The 23,491-nt window shown below is 39.0% G+C and overlaps 1 pseudogene; it reads left to right on the top strand.

Annotated features, from left to right (window-relative positions):
• Nucleotides 1-4,131: 4,131 nt before the first annotated feature.
• The window catches only part of LOC149156495 (galactinol synthase 4-like), a 78,961-nt pseudogene continuing 59,601 nt past the window's right edge, over nucleotides 4,132-23,491 (top strand).

Below are 23,491 nucleotides of genomic sequence, written 5' to 3'. Positions count from 1 at the left end.
TGAAAAAGTGCTGTAACTAACTCCTCAATCCTATGCTGTTAACTCTGTTGCCAGAGACACGTAGATCTCCTCAGCCCGAGATCTAGCGTAATGGTCATCATGTCCATTAAATCCTCTGAGTGGTAGCTGCTGGATTTAGGTTACGGGGTTGATCTCCAGGTGTGCCGATATCTTCGTGAGCTGAGGACTGTGCCACGTAAGCCTTCACGTGCTCAAAACAGAGACGTGCCACCGCTAAATTCCTTAGTTGGCTTTGCCTTTGACCCTTGTTGACCGTGACCTTTTATGGATGATTTGGCTAATCTGAAGGGACACGTTCCATGTACACGTCACCTGTAGCTTGCCCATGTGGCTCGTTTCTTCATAGGACACATGTAGCATAGCCATTAACAAAATGGCTGCGGAAACGTGTGCTGGCTGCGGAAACATGTGCTGGCTACGGAAACCGACAAGTTTCCGCAGCTACCTGAACAAAAATCTAAACCAAACAACAGTCATAAGCATAGTTAGAAAACCATGTCAGAAGCTCTTTTTAGACTATAATGCAATGATTTAATAGCTTGGTGGATGAAGTAAGTGGAAAAAGAAGGCTGAGAGGGTGTATAGGAAGGTGCAGGTTTGAGGCTCAACAAGGTGCAGAGGTGAAATAGAAATGGGCTCTCGTGGCATGGGATGAAATTTGCAAGCCTAAAAAAGATGGCGGCCTTGGTCTTAGAGACATAGACCTCCTGGGAAAGGCCCTGTGAGCCAAAAAATTATGGATATGGATTGCAAACCCCAATTCCCCTTAGGGAATCCTATGGAAAGAAAAGTATACCCCCTCCCTCTCGCAAGAGAAAATTATCAGGCTAAATGGAAATATCAAAGGTTCAGTCATCTGGAACCACTCATGGCAGAACAAGGATATCATTCAAAATCATAGTTTCTAGGAAATAGGCAATGGAAACAAGGCTCATTTTTGGGAGGACGCCTGGAAATAAAGGCTAGAACATGATCAAGAGAATTATCACCAAATCAAGGCTGATATGGAAAACAGAGGGAAGATCAAAGTGAACCAGTATTGGAAAACTAGTGATGAAAAGGACAAATAGAGAATTTGGATGGAACACGAGGATTGGACTCCCTAAATGAACCCCCAAGCCTAGTCGAACCTCTCATAAGAACTACAAAAAATACAAATCCTCCTTGACTCTGTTGAGGCTCAACTCATATGGAGGGAAAACTCAGCAAGACACTTCACTTTAAGAGAATCTTATAGATACAGAGTGAAGCAAGATCAACTTCAAACAGAACCGAAGTGGAATGCAATCTGGGACAGGAAGCACTCGCTGAAAATATCTATCTTTCTATGGTTATTCATGCATAGAAATATTTTAACATGGGACAACCTTAGAAGAAAAGGTTTTATTGGCCCATTGAGATGCCCTCTTTGCCAGCAAGAAGAAGAAACCCCCAATCATCTGTTAAATGTATGCCCATTCGCATCCAATTTATGGGATTGGATTTCTCTGGTCTTCAACAGCTCTGATCGGGACCCCTCATCTATTCAAAGTACCATCACGAACTGGAGATTTGTCTTCTCCTCACATCCTCTGGTTAACCGTGCATGGAATTTAATTCCTAGTCTGATCTGCTGGGCTCTGTGGAAGGAGCGCAACACAAGAATATTTTGTGGCATCTCCACCTAGGAGGAAATCATAATCTCGAAGATCAAAAGTGTGATCCAAGAAATAGTGACCTCTCTACCCACTCAGACTATCAAAGCCCCTCCCACCTTCTTCAAAGAGAGAATTCTCTCAATGCTAGATCTCCTTCAGATCAAGGTCCATGAAGTCACCCCCCTCTCCAGGCTTGAAAATAAAAAAAAACACCTGGAGGCTGCCAGAGAAGGGGACTTTCAAGCTCAACTACGACGGCATAGCTAAGGGGAATCTGGGCCCAGCCAGTTTTGGAGGAGTCTTCATAAAATCTAAAGGAGAGGTAATATGGATATATGAGGGAGATATAGGTTCAACCACAAACAATGTCGCATAACTTCATGCCCTCAAAAATGGCATCACGACAGTGCACAACCTAAAGCTCAGTGCTCTGATTGTAGAAGGAGATTCCACGCTCGCCACTCAAATTGGTAAAAAACTTCAACAGGGCATCGAGGTGGAAACAATATCATAAAACTGGTGCCTAAACAAAATAATACAACAGATCAAGCAAGGAATTAACAACATGGCAGGTCTCCACTTTCAAACAATCAGAAGGAAGGGAGCTAAACTCATGGATAGACTGGCGAATGACGGTATGGCTGGTACCCTATGATTGAAGTCCCGAGCATGGTAGGAATTGGAGGAAGATGAACTTCGCTTGCAATGCGCATCAATCAATGACGAGGATATCCACTCTACTGAACAATAATTTTTCGTGTACCATTCATCATTGTAAGGTCGATTCTCTGTTCCGTTGGAAGGATAGGTGGATGGCACACGCACATAGACTCATCCTTGGCTTACCTGATTCTAGCACCCATGATGCCACCTCCCCTGTAAGGACTTGTGGTTCTTACCAAGACCACCATGGAGTGCAAAGGTTGGAGTGCGACTTGGTGTGTGCACGAGTTAAAAAGACATGGCAGAGGGAACACTTGGGAGCTTGCATGCATAAAAGTGAGGAGCAAGTCATGTGTTTATATGATGAACAACGTGGGCGTTAATGGAGTGAGACGACGGTGATGGAAGTTGGTTGAGGGCGTTGGCGGATGAAGCTGACCATATGAAGAACCAAGGGAAACGGTGTCGGTGGAAATATAACACAGGTCGGCCATGGAGTTGGTTAACCATGTGTGTAGTGTATATATTAGCATGTTAGAGACTCATTTGGACATCAACAAACATTGCTCAATGCACTTAAGCGAGAGGAAGAAGTGCGCAGTTCAAGAGTGAAGTTGCAACTTGAAAAGTGAGGCGCAGTTCTATGCACCTAGCTTTGGGCAAGGCCACACGGAGGTGAAACGCGCGAGTCTTTAGTCTTGGGTCAGAGCGTGGGCAGGAGCGCTCATCGTTCGGATGAAGGAGCATGGGTGAGACTTGGTGAAGTCACCCGGTGTGTAAACATAAAACTGTTGAGATTTGGTGAAGCTGTGCGAAGGTGAAACGAGTGTGTCTTGGTGACTTGGTGAAGTTTCCTACCCATCGTGCACAAGGTTCAGTTGTGAAGTGCGGAAGGCAGCTCGTGTAAGGGTGCGCTCGCCTGACTTGGGCAAAGAACCTTGGTTATCACACAAAGGTGTGAGAAGTTGTAATTTTGGCTAAGTATGAAACTTGGTGTTTCCCAAGTATACTTGTAAAGCTTTGTAACATTGAAAGATTGTATAATATATTGTATTCGGACAGACTCATTGTTTAGGGAGTTGCCCCTCCCTTTATATTGTGCTTATAATTGCTGTTGATAATGAATGTGTATGGGTGTTCATTGTTATAAAGGAAACATAATAATTACTTGGTTGAGAAATACAAACTAAGTAGGGCATATGGTTAGGCGTAGTCCATAAACATAACTATTGGTGAAAAGAAAGTGTTCGGTGGTGCCACACCTCGCCAAGAGCGGCTGAAAGACTACCGTCGGCCTGGGGGCATGACAGTTGGTATCAGAGTTAATCTGAATACTTGGAGAAGTCTTGCAAGAAGCTGGGTGAAGCAAGTGCATATACACTTGACAGTTGGTGATAGTGGAAACAAGTACTTGCAGGTGAAGGAAGTTGGTTTCACAAACAAGTGGAACAAGAACTGGTTTGGGTTGCAGGAACTTGGTGAAGCTGGTGAATGTGGAGAAGGCTGAATGGCAAAGATGGTGGATGAACCTATGACAGGTGAGTCTAGCCATAATGCAGGTGAAGTCTTCCGGTACAAAGTGTTGGAACAGATGAGTAGATGGAGTTCTAACTGGGTTTCGATGAAGGCTGAGAATATGAAGATTCGGGAAAGTTGTTCGAAGCTAAGGAAGGAACTTGAAGAACTCAAGTTTCAATGCGGAAGTACGATAGATGATGAACTCAGGGAACTTGACAAGGAGATCCAACAGAATGGACTTGATCTTCAAGAGCTCTTGGATGAAAGAGCCTGGTTGAGGAAGGAAAGTGCCATGGTGGAGACCGAAATCAAGCAACTTGAGGACGAGATGAAGAAGAAACTTCTTGATAAGAAGGTTGTTGTAATTGAGCAGGATGAGCTCGACTACATTGACAGGCTGGGAACTCACTACCGAGATAATCCAGAGGATGTTTGGAAGCTTAGTTCCATGAAGGTAGTCAATGGGCACTTGGTTGGTGCACTTAAGCAGGATGCAATGGAGGACAAGCTTGAAGGAAGTCAAGCTGAGCCAGGATTGAATTTCTTAGAAGAGCCAAGCAAGGAAGTGAAGTACCTTAGGAGGAATGTCAGATTGGAGCACAAGCCAATGGACACTTCTAAGGCCGAGTTTTTGAAGAAGGTTGCTGATGTGAAACACAAGATAAAGCCGACAGAAGGAGGTGATGCCTTGAAGCTGAGTTTTATGCTGGTAATCGTGAAGGGCAAGAGATATGCAGCTTTGGTGGATATGGGAGCTACTCATAGCTTCTTAAGTAGGAAAGCAGCAAAGTCTTTTCGAAAGAAAGCAAAGATGGAGAGGGAGTGGAGTGCTTTAAAAGAAGTCAACTCTACCATGAAAGCTATTATTGGTGTGATGGAGAACACCCAGGTGAGAGTGGGCTCGTGGTTTGGAAAGTTGGACTTGAGGATCGTGGACATGGATGAACATTCTATGGTGCTGGGGCAAGATTTCATGAAGCTTGCACAAGCCATACCAATGGTGGACCGGTACATTCTCTTGAACACAGCTAGAGGAAGAACTATGTTGGTTCTGATGAATAGGAGGAGTTGCTTGGGGTATAGACCAAGGATGAATTCTATGACTTTGTATCCCAAAGATCTAAATGTGAAGCATGAGGATGTGGAGCAAAGAGGACTTGAGGGTATGACTCAAATAACGAAGGAAGGGTAGTTGATTAACTTTGTTGCAAGAGCGAGGAAGAGGGAAGGAAGTGAGAGGACAATCTCACGAATCATGGAGCACTTGACAGAGACATCTTCTACTGATGATCTTCACAACAGGGTTCCAGAAGAAGGGAGTCCGAGCACTACTTCAGAAGCAGTGGTTGGAGAAGATTATGAAGGTAGAGATCCGGCTGGTATAATGGATTTTTGTAGATATGCTATGGGCATATATGACTTTCAGTTGACAAAGGACAAGCTAGGTGAGCTTGGATGCACATGTGAGGAGGTTGAGGCTGTGCATAGATATTTGAGGACACAGTATCAATCTGATACATGGGTGGATGAGAGTCAGGGAGGAAACTTCCTGGCCCTCCTTTCTCTATAGACAACCTTGGGGAAGGGTTGGTGTAGGGACCTTGTTTGGGAGGGGCTACACCAACTTAACAAGGGGCCTTGGATGAGGCTTCTTTATGACATACTTGCAGACTTGGATGCGGATGACCAGATGTTGGGATGAGGCCACTTCGTTGGGCATCATGGACAACTAGAGTCATGGACATTAGGTTGGAGACATTGAGCATGAGTTATGTAGGGACATGATGCAGGAGCATGTATAGAGATGTCACTCATGGACATTCTATGGAGTGCCAAGGCAGAGATGTTGTGCAGATTCTGACGTGACATGGAGGTGTTTTGGATGATCCGATGGAGAGGTTTTACTCTTTGTGCAACAATACCATGGACCGAACATGTTGCAGATGGGATGAAGTTTCCATGGACCTGAGCATGGGATTGAGAGCATACTTTGACGAGTTCGAGATGTAGTAGAATTCAGAGAAAGACTGATGGTGGCATAAGGATGTGCATTCTTATGGTTTGGACATATGGTTGGATTAGCTACCCAACTAGTTCAAGTCATGAGGGGTACTAGTGTACAGACAGATGATAGAATCAGGAGAGTATCTTTATAGGCAGCCTATGGAGGGATGAGACATGATGGAGATAGTGGTTCTACATATGTTGCAGGGATGTTTGCAGTATGTGGAGGAGTTGATATCATGGATAAGACTGTTCGGATATGGAAATCTTGATCTTGGTGGATGGCTACCAGGATGGTATGTTGTCGAGGATGACAACAACTTTAGGTGGAGGAGGATGTAAGGATCTGCGGTTCTTACTGAGACCACTGTGGAGTGTGACTTGGTGTGCGCACGAGTTAACAAGACATGGCAGAGCGAACACTTGGGAGCTTGCGTGCGTACAAGTGAGGAGCAAGTCGTGTGTTTATATGATGAACAGTGTGGGCATTCATGGAGTGAGCCGACGGTGATGGAAGTTGGTTGAGGGCGTTGGTGGATGAAGCCGACCGTATGAAGGACCAAGGAAAATGGCGTCGGTGGAAATATAACGCAGGACGACTGTGGAGTTGGTTAACCATGCGTGTAGCATATATATTAGCGCGTTAGAGACTCATTTGGACATCAACGAACATTGCTCAAGGCACTCAAGCGAGAAGGAGAAGTGCGCAGTTCAAGAGTGAAGCCGCAACTTGAAAAGTGAGGCGCAGTTCTATGTGCCCAGCTTTGGGCAAGGCCGCATGGAGGTGAAACGCACGAGTCTTTAGTCTTGGGTGAGAGCGCGGGCAGGAGTGCCCGTCGTTCGGACGAAGGAGCACAGGTGAGACTTGGTGAAGTCGCCCGGCGTGTAAACATAAAATGGTGGAGTTTTGGTGAAGCCGTGCGAAGGTGAAACAAGGGTGTCTTGGTGACTTGGTGAAGTCACCCGCCCATTATGCACAAGGTTCGGTTGTGAAGTGCGGAAGGCAGCTCGTGTGAGGGCGCGCCCGCCCGACTTGGGCAAAGAATCTTGGTTATCACACGGAGGTGTGAGAAGTTGTAATTTTGGCTAAGTATGAAACTTGGTGTTTCCCAAGTATACTTGTAAAGCTTTGTAACATTGAAAGATTGTATAATATATTGTATTCGGGCAGACTCATTGTTCAGGGAGTTGCCCCTCCCTTTATACCTTGAAATTATGTTCTTCGTTTATAATTACTATTGATAATGAATGTCTATGGGTGTTCATTGGTATAAAGGAAACAAAATAATTTCTTGGTTGAGAAATACAAACTAAGTAGGACATATGGTTAGGCATAGTCCGTGAACATAAGTATTGGTGAAAAGAAAGTGTTTGGTGGTGCCGCACCTTGCCAAGAGCGTTTGAAAGACTACCGCCAGCCTGGGGGCGTGACATCCCCTCTCCCTTATGTGACCGCCGCCTCGCAGTCACATCCTCTTTGCTCAGGCATTCCTCCACAACCAAGCATCAGAACTTCGCATGCTTCCCCTTCCCGCCCCTTCTCTTTACTCCTGACCTCCCACCATCACTCGACTTCTATATATTTTCCCCTCCCCCTTCTCTCCCTCATTCTTCTCTCTACCTTTATCCCTCTCCGTTGGTCCTTCGCACTTTGGTTCCCCTCACTCCCTCACCCTTCTGCTTCTTTCATGGCCCTGAGAATTGCTCCATCCCTAGCTCCAATCGAGGAGGTGCACATAGTCACACGACCGCCAGTTGGCAGTCCCTGGGTTTGCCCCCCACCACTTGCATGGAGACCTCTGCTAAGCGCGTAGCTCTATGCTATGTGGCGATGGTAAATCCTGAAACTCAGCAGCATATTCCCAAATTAGAATCCCAAGCAAATGTTCTCTGTAGAGAGTTCACTGAGGAAGTCGACGCTGATTTTACCTAGATTCTGGACCCTGCCTTCACTCGAGCGCGTGAAAACCTCTACATGCAAACTATTGAAACATGGTGGCAAATGAAAACCATCACGGGGTTCGCAATGTAGGAGCACGAGGAGCACACCAGGGCACTGGAAACAAAGATTGATTGGTTGACCGAGAAGTTTTTGATGTATGTCGAAGCCATCCATCACTGTAGATTCATTAATTGGGATGCACTATAATACATGGTTGTCAAGAAGAAGTTGATGATGAAGGTCCATTTGACTGCTGAAGGATCCCCAAGCATCTAGAAAGAGGCCGCTGGGGCCTCCACAAATCAACAGAACACCATCGCACAACAGGAGGGAAGCTCTTAGGAGACTCGCATTAGTCTGGACGAGGATCTGGTAACAATCAACCAAGAGTGACTTTATCATTTTCCTTTTTGTTTTTCTTCCTCCGCGAAGGGCTATTTGTCGCGAAGAAAAATGACTTTTGCATGGTCGACCTCGCTACGATTTTTTTCTCTTCTCTTGGTTTCTATTCTCTCAGTTTTGAGAATGATGTAAAGAGAGTTCCTCTCGGTTTCCACCTATGTACTCAGAACCCACTTTTGTCATGGTTGCACTGTGAAAAAGACAATTCTATGGCCATTTCAGGGATTTCGGTTGGATCTTGAGTCAAGCTCTCTCTCGCACACAACCCAAATTATGGAATGTGCAAATTTCCACAATAATATATTTTATCTTATTCACACAAAAAAATAATCATGTCATGTGTTACATGAAAAAAATTAATCAATTTACAAAGGTTTAAAAATAATTAATACATTAACTCTCTTTTATTTTAAAAAATAGCTTATTGATAAAAACAAGTTACAAATTTCTTTTAACACTAATTTGAATTATAATTATAAATAATAATGCAATACTTTTTCTTTTCCAAATATATCTACAAAACAAACCTAATCCTAATACCTAAAACAAACCAAATCCTAACACCTAAAACAAGATTACATGTCGCATTCTATCTTAAGGAAGTTTGCGTGTAACATAGAGATGGTGAAGTGAAAAATGTGCAATGGACTCAATGGTTCTTTTCTGCAATATATTTGCACGTACGATTTCTTGGACTTTTCTTCCCGAGTTACATATATATTATATATCTGAATATTCATTATATAGCATTATCTTTAATGATTATCGTTTAAAGTTATTTCTGATATATGTAACTAAAATTATCTTCAATGACTTGGTTTGTAGATGGCCTAATTTTATAGTGGAACCATGTTGCCGTGTTCCACACTTCAATCTTGGCACCCACCGACTGTGAAGTGCAGTTTGGTCAAATCCGGCGCTTTACACCACCGACTCAACTTCCTGTCGGTGCTTCAAACTCAAAGAACGTGGGTGATCCCCACGACACTATTTTTTCTACATAAAAACAATATCTGTAGCCTTATTCTACTGAACCTTCTGCACACTCACCGGAGCCTAGCCGACCCGTTAGCACCGTTAGTTACGCGTTGGAAGTGAATGGTTCTGTAGACGTCGCCAACGGCTTTCGAATATTCTATCTGGTGAGCAGATTCGGTAGCAATTTCGTCTCCATAAAAAATTGAAATGAACAGAAAATGCTATCGCTCACCGAACGCGACACCATAAGTCCACCAATCGTTCTCTTTGTCTCTGTGTGTGCCGGGATGCGTTCTTTCAAATTGTATGAACTTTCCTATGTATCTTCCAACAATTTAGGGCTAATTTTATCCAGTTCCAGAGTTTGACAGTTGAATTCATCGGTATCGTGGACACCAGAATAATTGACACGTACATACTAAAATGTCGGCATTTTATTGCTAGGTATTATTGTTTTAAACATTATCCGCTACAGGGGATCTTTAATTTGTGTATAAAGGCACACCCTCTTCCGGCCCAAACATACACACTACACTGGTGTTCGGGGAATTGGTTTATCTTTTTTACAACACATTATTAACTTTCAGCGTACATACTGTCGAGTCTCCTTTTTGTTGAAATGTTACTTTCAACGGCAGTGTCAAAACCGCCAGTTCGCCGTACTGCTTTTTACGAAATGGTGGTAATTCTGGGGGGAAGCGAACATGCTCATTAGCGGACACTTACCTTGACCAGTTTTGCAAATACAATCTTTCCCCGGCAGGTAAAGTGTGGTAAAAGAGGCTGTGCGATTTTGACCAACAACCATCGGATTAATGTGGGGGTAGATCAACAGTTATGGTAGCGGCGGCATGCTTTTTTTTTTTTGGTTATCGGGTAGCTAATGTATTGATGTGTACAAAAAATTCAGCATTGGAAGTAGAATTCTCTGACAATGGTCGTATGACTGAGTCGGATGGAAGGCTGATTGAAAAGAGTTGGATGGACATGGAGTAAAATCTATGGTTAATAATAAAAAAAATTATATCGTCATGTGAAGTAATTAAGGTAATTTATTACGGTTGTTGAATGTAGGTGAAGTTTTTAATTTTATTGTTTTTAATTCACTGGAGTCGTTTTCTTCATGATACAAGTAAAATGTAATGATATATTTTTTTAAGATGCAATGTAATACGCAGCAGCGAAAAAGTATGAAGTAAAAAAAAGTTACACACAGTAGTGTTAATTTATACACTGAGAGACAGAGTGAAAATTTGAATTGTCTCTGAAGCAGTCTTGGTGTAATCCCTCTGTTAGAGGAAGACCATTTTGTGATAGTTAGTTTTGCTAATGAATACAAGTTGTTTTTGTGTGTGAAAAACTTTGTCTTCTGTGTTAAGAAATAGAGCATTTTTCTCTATTTATTTGTTTTGGAATTATCCAAAATTCCCAACATGATATCAGAGCTTGTTCAGGCTCTTTGAAGGTGTCAAATAAGCTGAAGGAATGATTTCTTGTTGCAGCAGTTTCTCCACCAGAGTGAAGACTCAGTCAAGAAAGAATCCAAGGTATTTCTCAAGTTAGTTTTTTGTGTTACTATTGAGGACAGTCAGTTATTTTAAATACATAGTTAAGTATTTTAAAGCATAGTTAAGAGTGCAAGAATGGCTGGAGCCAACACTAGCATGGGTATCTGTAATACTCAGCTCCTACAATTTAATGGGAAAAACTATGGCTATTGGGCAATAACTATGAGAGCTATGCTTGCTTCCCAAGAGTTATGGGAATTTGTTGAGGATGGTGTTGAAGAACCAGTAGATGAAAATGAGTTTAATAATTTAACTAAGGCAGAGAAAGATCTGTTGAAGAGCAATAAGAAGAAGGATTCTAAAGCCCTCTACCATTTTTTATCATGCAGTGCATGAGAGTGTGTTTCCAAGGATAGCAGCAGCCAAGAGATCCAAAGAGGCATGAAAAACTCTCAAGATAGCCTATCAAGGCATGGAGAAAGTGAAGACAACAAAACTAGAGTCGCCGAGGAGAGATTTTGAGATTCTTTGCATGAAGGAGTCAGATAATATCGACTCATTATTCACACATGTGATTGGTCTGGTCACACAGATAAGTTCTCATGGAGAGATTCTTGAAGAAAGGAGGATTGTGGAGAAACTATTGAGGATCCTACTCTCAAGGTTCAATGTGATTGTCACCACCATAGAAGGGACAAAGGATCTCACAAACTTCTCAGTTGATGAACTACATGCATCATTGATGACACATGAGCAGAGATTGAGTAGAAATGAAAATTCATCTCTAGAGCATGCCTTTAAGACCCATATGTTCTTTGGAAGAGGAAGAGGTCAAGGCAGAGGAAACAAGAGAGGAAGAGGCAAAAGCCAAAATAGAGGTGGAAGAAACAGTCCAGGAAATGCTTAAGGAAGACGCAGCAATCCAAATCAGAACCAAGACCAAGGTAGCAGCCAACAAAGTGGACAACATCATGCTCAAGGACAAAGGTATGATAAATCTAATGTCTAATGTCACTATTGTAAAAAATATGGGTGTTATGCAAATGAATGTAGAAAGAAGCAACATGATATGAGTAATAAAACTAGTGCAAATTTCACTAGAGAAAATATCAGCCAAGATAATTTGTTTTTAGCCTATAATATGGCTCAAGCAAAGAGTGAAGATGTATGGTTTTTAGACTCCAGTTGCAATAACCATATGATAGGAAACATAGCCTTGTTTTCTATGTTAGATTAGAGTGTGAAGTCACAAGTCACACTAGTGACTGATAGTAAAGTTTCTGTTATGAGAAAAGGAGAAGTAAATGTCTTAACAAAGAAAGGTGAAAAGGAAACCATAGCAGATGTTTATTATGTTCCTGGAATGAAATGTAACCTCATAAGTATTGGAAAACTTATTCAAAAGGGGTACAATGTTTTCTTTGTGGATGATATATGCACCATCATGGATAAAACACCCAACAAACAATGTATTGCTGAAGTGAAGATGACAAGGAACATGATGTTCCCTCTCAGAATGAAAGAAGATTTAAAAATGGAGAAGAGATAGCAACAGTGACACAAGAGGCTTTCCAAAGCGAACCAAACGATGAAAATTGGTTGTGGCACTTGAGATTTGGACATCTCAACTTTGGAGGTCTTAACTTGTTGAATAGAAAAGGAATGGTAAGAGGATTACCATTGATAGAGAAACCAGACAACCTTTGTGAAGGTTGTATCTTGGGGAAACAACACAGAGAAAGTTTTCCATTTGGAAAAAGCATAAGGGAAAAAACACCCTTAGAGATTTTCCACTTAGATTTATGTGGACCGATGCAAACTCCATCACTTGCAAAAAGCCACTATATGCTAACATTTATTGATGATTTTACTAGAAAAACTTGGGTTTATTTCCTGAAGAACAAAAGTGAAGTGTTTGAAATATTTTGCAATTTCCAAGCACTTGTAGAAAACCAAAGTGGGTTGCATATCAAAGTTCTAAGAACTGATAGAGGAGGTGAGTATATCTCCAAAGAATTTCTACGTTTTTGTAGAGAAAATGGAATGCATAAGCAGTTTACCACTAGGTACACTGTGCAACAAAATGGAGTTGTTGAAAGGAAGAATAGGACAATCATGGATATGGTGAGGAGTATGTTAAAGGCAAAGCATTTGCCAAATTAAATTTGGGCTGAAGCTGTAGACTGTGCAGCATACATTTTGAATAGATGCCCTACAAAAGCAGTCATGAAAAGAGTGTCGGAAGAAGCATGGAGTGGGACAAAGCAATGAGTCACTCACATGAAAGTTTTTGGATGTGTGGCTTATGCACACATTCTAGATCAACTAAGGAAGAAGTTGGATAGCAAAGGGGAGAAATGTATTTTCATTGGATACAGTGAGGAATCCAAAGTTTATAGGGTGTATAACCCATCCACCAAGAAGCTTATTGTGAGTAGAGATGTTCAGTTCATTGAGGAGGAAGCTTGGGATGGAAGCATAGAGAAAACAATGAATGTTAAAAACTCTTTGTCTCATGATGAAGATGATGAGGAGATGGCTGAAATACATCCCCAAATAGCAGCACCAACACAAGGGCAGTAAGAGACACCCTTGAGGAGAAATGAAAGTGCTTCTCCAAGCACACCACAAGGAGGAAATTCAAGTGCTTCTTCAAGCACTTGTACACCAAATGAAAGAGGTTAGAAGTTTAGAAATTTAAGTGACATTTATGAACAAGAGGAAACAAATGAAGGTATGAACTCTTTGTTTGCTTTATATTGTCATGTTGATGACCCTGTTCATTTCGAAGAAGCAATTAAGGATAGGAAATGGATAGGAGCTATGGATGAGGAGATCAATGCCATAGAAAGAAACAAGACATGGGATTTAGTTGAACTACCAAAAGGAAAAGAAGTCATTGGAGTTAAATTTGTCTACAAGACCAAGAGTAATGCTGAAGGCAAAATAGAAAGACACAAGGCAAGACTTGTTGTCAAAGGATATAAGCAACAACATGGGAGAGACTATGAGGAAACTTTCGCACCAGTTGCTAGAATGAAAATCGTGAGAGCAGTGCTTTCCATAGCAGCACAAACCAAGTGGAAAGTTTACCGAATGGACGTGAAGTCAACATTCCTAAATGGAGTGTTAATGGAAGAGGTTTACATTAAACAACCTCTAGGCTATGAAAAAAAGGTCAAGAGCACAAAGTGTGCAGATTGAAGAAAGCTCTTTATGGGCTAAAGCAAGCACCAAGAGCGTGGTACAGTAGAATAGATTCCTATCTACTGGAAAATGGATTTGAAAAGTGTGAGGGAGAACCCACCTTCTACATCAAGGAAAAGGATGGTAAAATACTAATTGTTGTGTTATATGTTGATGATGTTATTTTCACAGGTAATGATGATTACCTTATTGAAAATTTCAAAATAGTCATGAAAAAAGAATTTGAAATGACTGACATGGGTTTGCTGAGATACTTCTTAGGAATAGAAGTAGAACAAAATGGAAATGGGATTTTTATCTCACAAGAGAAATATGTTAATGAAGTGTTGGAAAGATTTAATATGCAGGAGAGTAAAGTAGCAATCACTCCCACAGTGATGGGATTAAAACTCAGCAAAGAGGACAACAACAAGGATTTTGATCCTAGTTTGTATAAGAGCATAGTTGGCAGCCTCATGTATTTGACTGCAACTAGGCCGGATATAATGCATGCTGTTAGTTTGATTTCGAGGAGAGGCCAAAAGAAGCACATTGGCATGCAGCAAAAAGGATTCTGAGGTATGTTAAAGGTACTAAAAGGTTTGGTATTTTATATACTGCTTCAGAATGTTCAGATTTAATTGGATACACTGATAGTGATTGGGCTGGAAGTGTAGATGATCGGAAAAGCATATCAGGTTATGTTTCTCACATGGGTTCAGGAGCCATTTCATGGACTTCTAAAAAACAGCTTACTGTAGCATTGTATACAGCAGAGGTAGAATATGTGGCAGCTACAGTAGCAGCATGTCAAGCAATTTGGATGAGAAGGATGTTCAGGAGTCTATGCCAAGAGCAAGCAAAAGGAACTGTGATTTTTTATGACAATAGCTCAGCTATTGCATTATTCAAGAATTCTGTGTTTCATAAGAGAACGAAACACATTGACACAAAGTTTCATTACATCAAGGAATTGGTAAACAAAAGAGAAATTGTTTTAGAACACTATAGAACTCAGGAGCAGGTTGCAGATATTCTGACCAAACCATTGGGGCAGAAAAATTTTGAGTTTTTGAGGAAATGTATAGGTATGACTGATAACCCAACAGTTGAAATTAAAGGGGAGTGTTGAAATGTTACTTTCAACTGCAGCGTCAAAACCGCCAGTTCCCCGCACCGCTTTTTACCGAATGGTGGTAATTCTCCGGGGGGCAGCGAGCACACTCATCAGCCGACACGTACCCTGAGCAGTTTTGCAAATACAACCTTTCCCCGACACGTAAAGTGCGGTAAAAGAGGCCGTGCGATTTTGACTGACAACCGTCCGATTAATGTGGGGCAGATCAATGGTTATGGTAGCGGCGGCATGTTTTTTTTTTAGTTATCGGGAGGACCTCCGTAGCTCATGAGAGTGTAATGCAATCTATTCTGAAAATTTTGAGGGTACTTCACTGCTGCCTGTCCCTGGATCTTCTGTGCGGCTAATGTATTGATGTGTACAGAAAATTCAGCATTGGAAGTAGAATTCTCTGACAATGGCCGTATGACTGAGTCGGATGCAAGGCTGATTGAAAAGAGTTGGATGGACGTGGAGTAAAATCTACGGTTAATAATAAAAAAAAATATATCGCCATGTGAAGTAATTAAGGTAATTTATTACGGTTGTTGAATGTAAGTGAAGTTTTTAATTTTATTGTTTTTAATTCACGGGAGTTGTTTTTTCACGATACAAGTAAAATGTAATGATATATTTTTTTAAGATGCAATGTAATACGCAGTAGTGAAAAAGTATGAAGTAAAAGAAAGTTACACACAACAATGTTAATTTATACAGTGAGAGACAGAGTGAAAATTTGAACTGCCTCTGAAGCAGTCTTGGTGTAATCCCTCTGTTAGAGGAAGACCTTTTTGTGATAGTTAGTTTTGCTAATGAATACAAGTTGTTTTTGTGTGTGAAAAAATATGTCTTCTGTGTTAAGAAACAGAGCATTTTTCTCTGTTTATTTGTTCTGGAATTATCAGAAATTCCCAACACTTTTCTCACCATGAATCCAGGAATTTCTCCAGAAGATTAACTCTTCCAGTACATCAGAGAGGAGCCCAGGAAGACATGTAGAGCGTATGTGACTTTCTTGGCTGGATCCGTTGACTACGTGAAAGGTGTTGTTGGACTTGCAAAGGGTTTGCGGAAGGTGAAGAGCACTTATCCTCTTGTCATTGCTATTTTGCGCGATGTTCTAGAGGATCATCGCATGCAACTATAAAGGCAGGGTTGTATTGTTTCGTGAGATTCAGCCCATCGAACCCCCTGAGAATCAAGTGTAATTCACAATGGCTTACTATGTCCTCAATTACTCTGAACATCGTATTTGGGAGGTATTTTCAATTCTTTCCTTTTTTTGCAACTTTAGATACTCTAAACGCATGCATATAGTTGTTAAGAATCGTGTTTTGGGTGGTGGGCAGTTTGAGGAGTACAACAAGATGGTATATCTGGATGCAGACATGCAGGTCTTTGACAACATTGACCATCTATTTGACATGCCCGATGGATACTTCTATGCGGTGATGGATTGATTCTACGAGAAGACATGGAGTCACACTCCGCAGTACAACATCGGATACTGCCAGCAGTGCCCTGACAAGGTGTCATGGCCGATCGAATTAGGGAAACGACCCTATCCATACTTCAACACTGGCATGTTCGTGTTTGAGCCGATTCAGCTGACCTTCGACTACCTTTTGGAAACTCTAATGGTCACTGTGCCAACTCCCTTCGCAGAACAGGTCTACATCTGTTATGGATTTCAGTTAGGATTATGCAGATTTTTGTTTGGTTTACCAGATCTAATTTTGAATGAATTGTGGTATATGTTTTGTAGGATTTCTTGAACATGTTTTTTGAAAAGATATACAAGCCCATGCCATTGGTGTACAATCTGGTTCTAACCATGCTATGAAGACATCCCCATAATGTGGAGTTGGACACTGTCAAAGTTGTTCACTATTGTGCAGCTTTAAGCTTTTCTTTATTGCCCAGATTCGTGAAAATGCATTATATAGAAAAAAATATGATGTATATGTAAAAGATGAGATAGGTCGGCGTTCTGGGCATGCAGGGTGCGGGGTTATGTTTATTGATAGATGTGGATGTGCAGGGATCGAAGCCGTGGAGGTTCAGTGAGGAGGAGGAAAATATGGAGAGGGAAGAGATCACTCAGGAACAGGAGATTCTACACTTTCTGATCCGATTTCGGAGGGCGACAGAAAACTAAATAATCTACAACAAGTGTCTTTCCTTTCTGAGATGTCAACATCCCCCAACTTCATGCCTATTCTCCCTATAGCTTAGTGATTTGATTTTTTTTTAAGTCGCCTCGACTGCACAGCCATATTTACCAAGGAAAATATGGTTGATATAGGCCGATAGGCTTATATCAACATATATATCTACCATATTTTCTAATGTGATTAATATATGGATAAGTTTATATCAACCACATTAATAATTATTATGGGTATTTAAAATTATTAATAACTATATAGGATTATTAATAATTATATAAATATTAAAAGCTAGATTATTTATATATATTAATGTGTAAATATTATATTAATATTATAATAATTATATAAACTCCTAATATATATTAATTAATAATAAGAATAGCTCATAATAATATTAGATTATTTTTATATCATCTAAATAACTTAATAATATAAAGTTATAAAAAAATTCTAACAATTATATTTTATAATAATAATAATAAAAATAATAATATTTGATTATAGTATTATAATAATATTATATTATTATAATAATATAAAAATATAACTATTAAGATAATAATAATATAATCAATATTATTACTTCTGGATTCGAGTGCACACAATGGATGCCAGGACGATAGTGGAACGGGCTAGCAAGTGGCATCGTTACATGGCACCCGTAAGCTCGAATACAAAGTAATAAATCCATCACACAACATTCGTAAATGCCATTCAATACGGCACTCGAACCAATTCACCAGTGCCATCCGCCCTCGACTCTGCATCATGGATACCTTAGGTGATATTTGGCCCACCTCCTATGTTTTTGCTCCTCTGCCTTTGAATTGCAATTGCCCCCTGGCAGCAATGGAGCCAAGCACCCGCACTACAATAGGCAGAAGATGCAATATTCTCTGCTGCATAGAAATAGGAAAGGGCAACCATTTCTCTCAAAGTCTGATATGCAACCTGACTCTCGCCTCTAAGCCTTCTATCTCCAATTTCAGCTCAGTGTCGACTTCTTACAAATAATCCCTTCCTCTCCACGCCATTATGCCTCGAATGTGCCAGCGAATGCGTAGCAGGAGAGGTAGCAACAGAGGCAGACCACTCCGTCCTTCGCCCTCAATGGTCTCTGACTCCTCTCCCCCTCATCTAATTCCATCTCTGCTCATTATCCAGATACACGTAGCGGCAGAGGCTACACTCGCAGTGTTCGCTGCCAGCCCTCGCAAACCCATCCTTCCACTACTGCTCCCTCTTCCAACTCTCAGTAATACAACCATTCTGCCGAATTCACATACCATTGCACTCTGAATCGACCTATTATCACGGCCACCATTACAGTCATGTTTCAGGAGGAGCCTTCTAGAGATGAAGGTCATCCCACTCGGGCAACGGAGAAGAGTGATACTGCTCAGGGCAAGCCTTCCGCAGCAGAGCAAAATCGAGAAACTCTGGCAAAGGAAGACACGGGTGAGCTACAGAATGACGAGGATGAACCTAATGCCTACAGGTGTCTAATTATTGAAGAACACCCGTCATCACCACATGAAAACTAGAACACCACGTGTTTTCAAGTTTCAGGTTCTCAGCTACCAAGTCTATGGGTTTACTTTTGCATTTTTGAGCAAAACAGTAAGTTTTGAAACTGAATTCAATAGAATATCATTCTATGTTCACATGTTGGTTTCCCCTGCGAGGACAACAAATTTATTTTGGATTGGACTCGTTTCCCACTCCTGGGCAGTTTTCATCATGTTTTTGTTGCAATATGCCATGAACCTTGGCTAAAAACTGTAGAGGCCAAAGCCTCCTTGTATCATTTTGTTACAGTAATAGATCTCAAATTTATTTAGAAAAAAAATATTATTATAATAAGAACAATAAAGACCAATTATTTATTATTTATGATAATTAATAACTATACAAATAATAGAAGCTATATTCTTATATTCTTATATATTTATGATTATTATATTAATATTATTATATTAATATTATTATAATAATATAAACTATTATTATTATTAGGCTTTAGTATTTTTAATATTTATCTTAGGGTTTCTATACATAGGGTTAATTATTATCAGTATATAGGAATATTAATAACTATATAAATATTATCAAACAGATTTAGGGTTATAAATAACTATAATTACATAAACTCCTTATATATATTAATTAATAATAAGAATAGCCCATAATAATATTAGATTATCATTATATTATTTAAATAATAATAATAATAATAATAATAGTAATAATAATAATAATAATATTTGATTATAATATTATAATAATATTATATTATTATTATATTTTATAATAATATCCAAATATAATTATTATTATAATAATAATATAATCAATATTATTATAATATTATTAGGATTTTATATTATTATTATTTTCTTTACATTCGCAGAGTCTAAGGGAAATGAAGTATTTTGTTTATTATACATTGAAATGGCAAAAGAAAGAGGTGTAAAAGAATCAACCCCGATATAGGCAAGAATTAAATCAACTCATAATATAAGAAGTTATATGGAGTGGTCCCCTTATATATAATGCAAATAAATCGCAATCGTAAAAGTGCAGCGGGCAGGTTATTACCACAGGAATCACCGATTCCCGATTGCGATGAACAGTGTGGACCCGAAACACATTTATATTTTCTTGTAAAGTCCAGGCAGGTCTGCAGTTATATGTATGTACATATTTAAAGATTTCCAATTGCGATTAATGGTGGCGGACCTGAAACATATTTACGTTATGTTTAATAGCTCGGCAGGTCCGCAAGGCGTTGAATACATATGTTGGTGCATTCAATGATTGGCGATTGTGATACAGGTAAGCCAGACCCGAAACATAAAACGTTATGTTTTAACATCCTGACGGCTTCATAAAACGTTGAATACGTATGTTGGTGCATTCAATGATTAGCGATTGCGATTTGGTGATTGCGGGCTAGACCCAAAAGGTATATTCATTATGGTTGTAAGTCATGTTAGGTCCGGCATGTCGAAAAGTATTTTTATGATTGTGCATTTTATATATTTCAATTATAAAGAGATTAAAATAGAAATTATTGCTGATTGTGATATGGGTAATCCGGACCTAAAAACCTATGTATTACATTTCATGACTGTGACGGGTCCATCATATCAACGATATAATGTATATATATATATGGGGAAGCACTGATTACTGATTGCGATGAGGGATATCCCTCGACAGTCGTGTTAACAATATGAAAAGTGGGAAAGAAAATTTTATGTTATATTTTCAAAAGCGTAGATACAAAAGATTTATATATAAATGCAATGTTATTAAGGGTGCATAAAGGGCTGATTGTGATTGCGATTGCGATGGTTTAAGATGCTTTGGTCATACATGTACTAAGCGTTAAAGACCAAGTTTCCAGGTCCTTCATTTAAAGACACAACATATGTTTAAGTGACAAATAAGTGACATTAAATAATCTTAAGCACAATTTCCCTACAGCCAGAAAGAGATTTATTTAAACATTTTTTTTTTGAAAGAAATATTAAACCCAAGGGACCAATATTATAAACCCAACGTATATAAACCCTAAGACAAATATTATAAACACTGAAATAAACATGATGGACCATCATTGATTTTCATATTGACACAATCTTTATTACAATTCCATGTTGGACCATGGTCGACATCATAATAAACCATGTTTGACTCAGGAATAGTTAACCCAAGTGATTCATATTACAAACACAAGGGATTAAAACTTAAAACCTGAAGGAATTATGAACCAAAGCGAATACTATTAAACAAAAGGGATTAATAATATAAACCCAAGGGAATAATAAACCCAAGGGATTGATATAATAAATCCAAAGGAATAATAAACTCGAGGGATTATTATTTATTTTCATGGTGAGACAATCCTTGTCACAATGTGACATTCAAGCATGGTTGGCTATGATTGACAATGGTTTACCGTGATTGATATTATAAACCAATGGTAATAAACCCAAGGGATTAATATGAAAAACCCAACGGAATAATAAAACGAAGGGATTAATACTAAGACCCCAAGGGATTATGAACCCAAGGGAATAATATTAAATCCAAGGGACTAATATTATAAACATTAAAATACACATGATCGACTATAATTGATTTACAGATTGAGACAATTCCTATCACAATTCCATGTTGGGCCAAGGTCGACATTATAATAAACCATGTTTGACTCGGGAATAATAAACCCAAGCGATTGATATTATAAAACCCAAGGGATTAATACTAAAACCCCAAGTGATTATGAACCTAAGGAAATATTATTAAACAAAAGGGACTAATAATATAAACCCAAGGGAATAATGAACCTAAGGGATTGATATAATAAACCCAAAGGAATAATAAACCCAAGGGATTAACACAAAAAAACCTCAAGGGATTATGAACCCAATGAATTATTCATATTGAGACAATCCTTATGACAATTCCATGTTGAACCATGGTCAACATCATAATAAAGCATGTTTAAATCACGAATAATAAACCCAAGCGATTGATATTATAAACCCAAGGGATTAATACTGAAACCCCAAGGGATTATGAACCAAAGGGAATACTATTAAACAAAAGGGACTAATAATATAAACCCAAGTGAATAATAAACCCAAGGCATTGATATAATAAACCTAAAGGAACAATAAACCCAAGGGATTATTATTTACTTTCATGGTGACACAATCCTTGTCACAATGTGACATTCAAGCATGGTTGGCTATGATTGACAATGGGATACCATGATTGATATTATAAACCTAAGGGAATAATAAAACCAAGGGATTGATATTATAAACCTTAAGGAATAATAAATAAAGGGAAAATACTAAAACCCTAAGGGTTTATGAACCTAAGGAAATAATATTAAGCCCATGGGACTAATATTATAAACCCAACATTGTTAAACCCAAACATAAACACTACAAACACTAAAATAAACATGGTTTATTTTCATGGTGAGTCAATATTTGTCAAAGTGCAACATTAAACCAAGAGACTAATATTATAAAACCAACATTTGGTAAACCCAAATATAAATACTACAAACACTAAAATAAACATGGTTTATTTTGATGGTGAGACAATTCTTGTCACAATGCGACCTTCAACCATGATTGACCATGTTTGGCTATGATTGACAATGGTTTACAATGATTGATATTATAAACCAAACACAATAATGAACCCAAGGGATTGATATTATAAACCCAAATGAACAATAAACCCAAGGGATTAATACTAAAAGCCCAAGGGATTATGAACCCAATGGAATAATATTAAACCGAAGGGCCTAGTACTATAGACCCAACAACTTTGAAGCATGGGACTAATATTATAAACTCAACATTGGTAAACCCAAATATAAATACTACAAACAATAAAACAAACATGGTTTATTTTGATGGTGAGATAAATCTTGTCACAATGCGACATTCAACCATGATTGACCATGCTTGGCTATGATTGAACCCAATGCAATAATGAACCCAAGGGATTGATATTATAAACCAAAATGAACAATAATCCCAAGGGATTAATACTAAAACCCTAATGAACAATAAGCCCAAGGGATTAATACTAAAATCCCAAGGGATTATGAACCCAATGGAATAATATTAAATCGAAGGGCCTAATACTATAAACCCAACAATGGTAAACCCAAATGTAAATACTACAAACATCAAAATAAACATGATTTAGTTTGATGGTGAGACAATCATTGTCAGAATGTGAGAATCAACCATGGTTTACCATGATCGATATTATAAACCTAAGGGAATAATAAACCCTTGGGATTAATATGAGAAACCCAAAGGAATAATAAAACGAAGCGATTAATACTAAGACCCCAAGGGATTATGAACCCAAGGGAATAATATTAAATCCAAGGGACTAATATTATAAACATTAAAATAAACATGATCGACCATCATTGATTTACATATTGAGACAATTCCTATCACAATTCCATGTTGGGCCATGGTTGACATTATAATAAACCATGTTTGACTCGGGAATAATAAACCCAAGTGATTGATATTATAAACCCAAGGGATTAATGCTAAAACCCCAAGCGACTATCAACCTAAGGTAATATTATTAAACAAAAGGGAATAATAATATAAACCCAAGGGAAAGGTGAACCCAAGGGATTGATATAATACACCCAAATGGATAATAAACCCAAGGGATTAACAATAAAACCTCAAGGGATTATAAACCCAAGGAATTATTAATATTAAAAAGTTGAAGAAGGAAGAAAACCAATAATTTGATATTATAAACCATTGGGAATTAATAAA

This window comes from Pinus tabuliformis, chromosome 9 (genome assembly GCF_031772625.1).
Source record: "Pinus tabuliformis cultivar Carrire ecotype Pingquan chromosome 9, CPIR1, whole genome shotgun sequence".
Classification (NCBI taxonomy): Eukaryota; Viridiplantae; Streptophyta; class Pinopsida; order Pinales; family Pinaceae; genus Pinus; species Pinus tabuliformis.
This window is presented reverse-complemented; position numbering and strand designations above follow the sequence as displayed.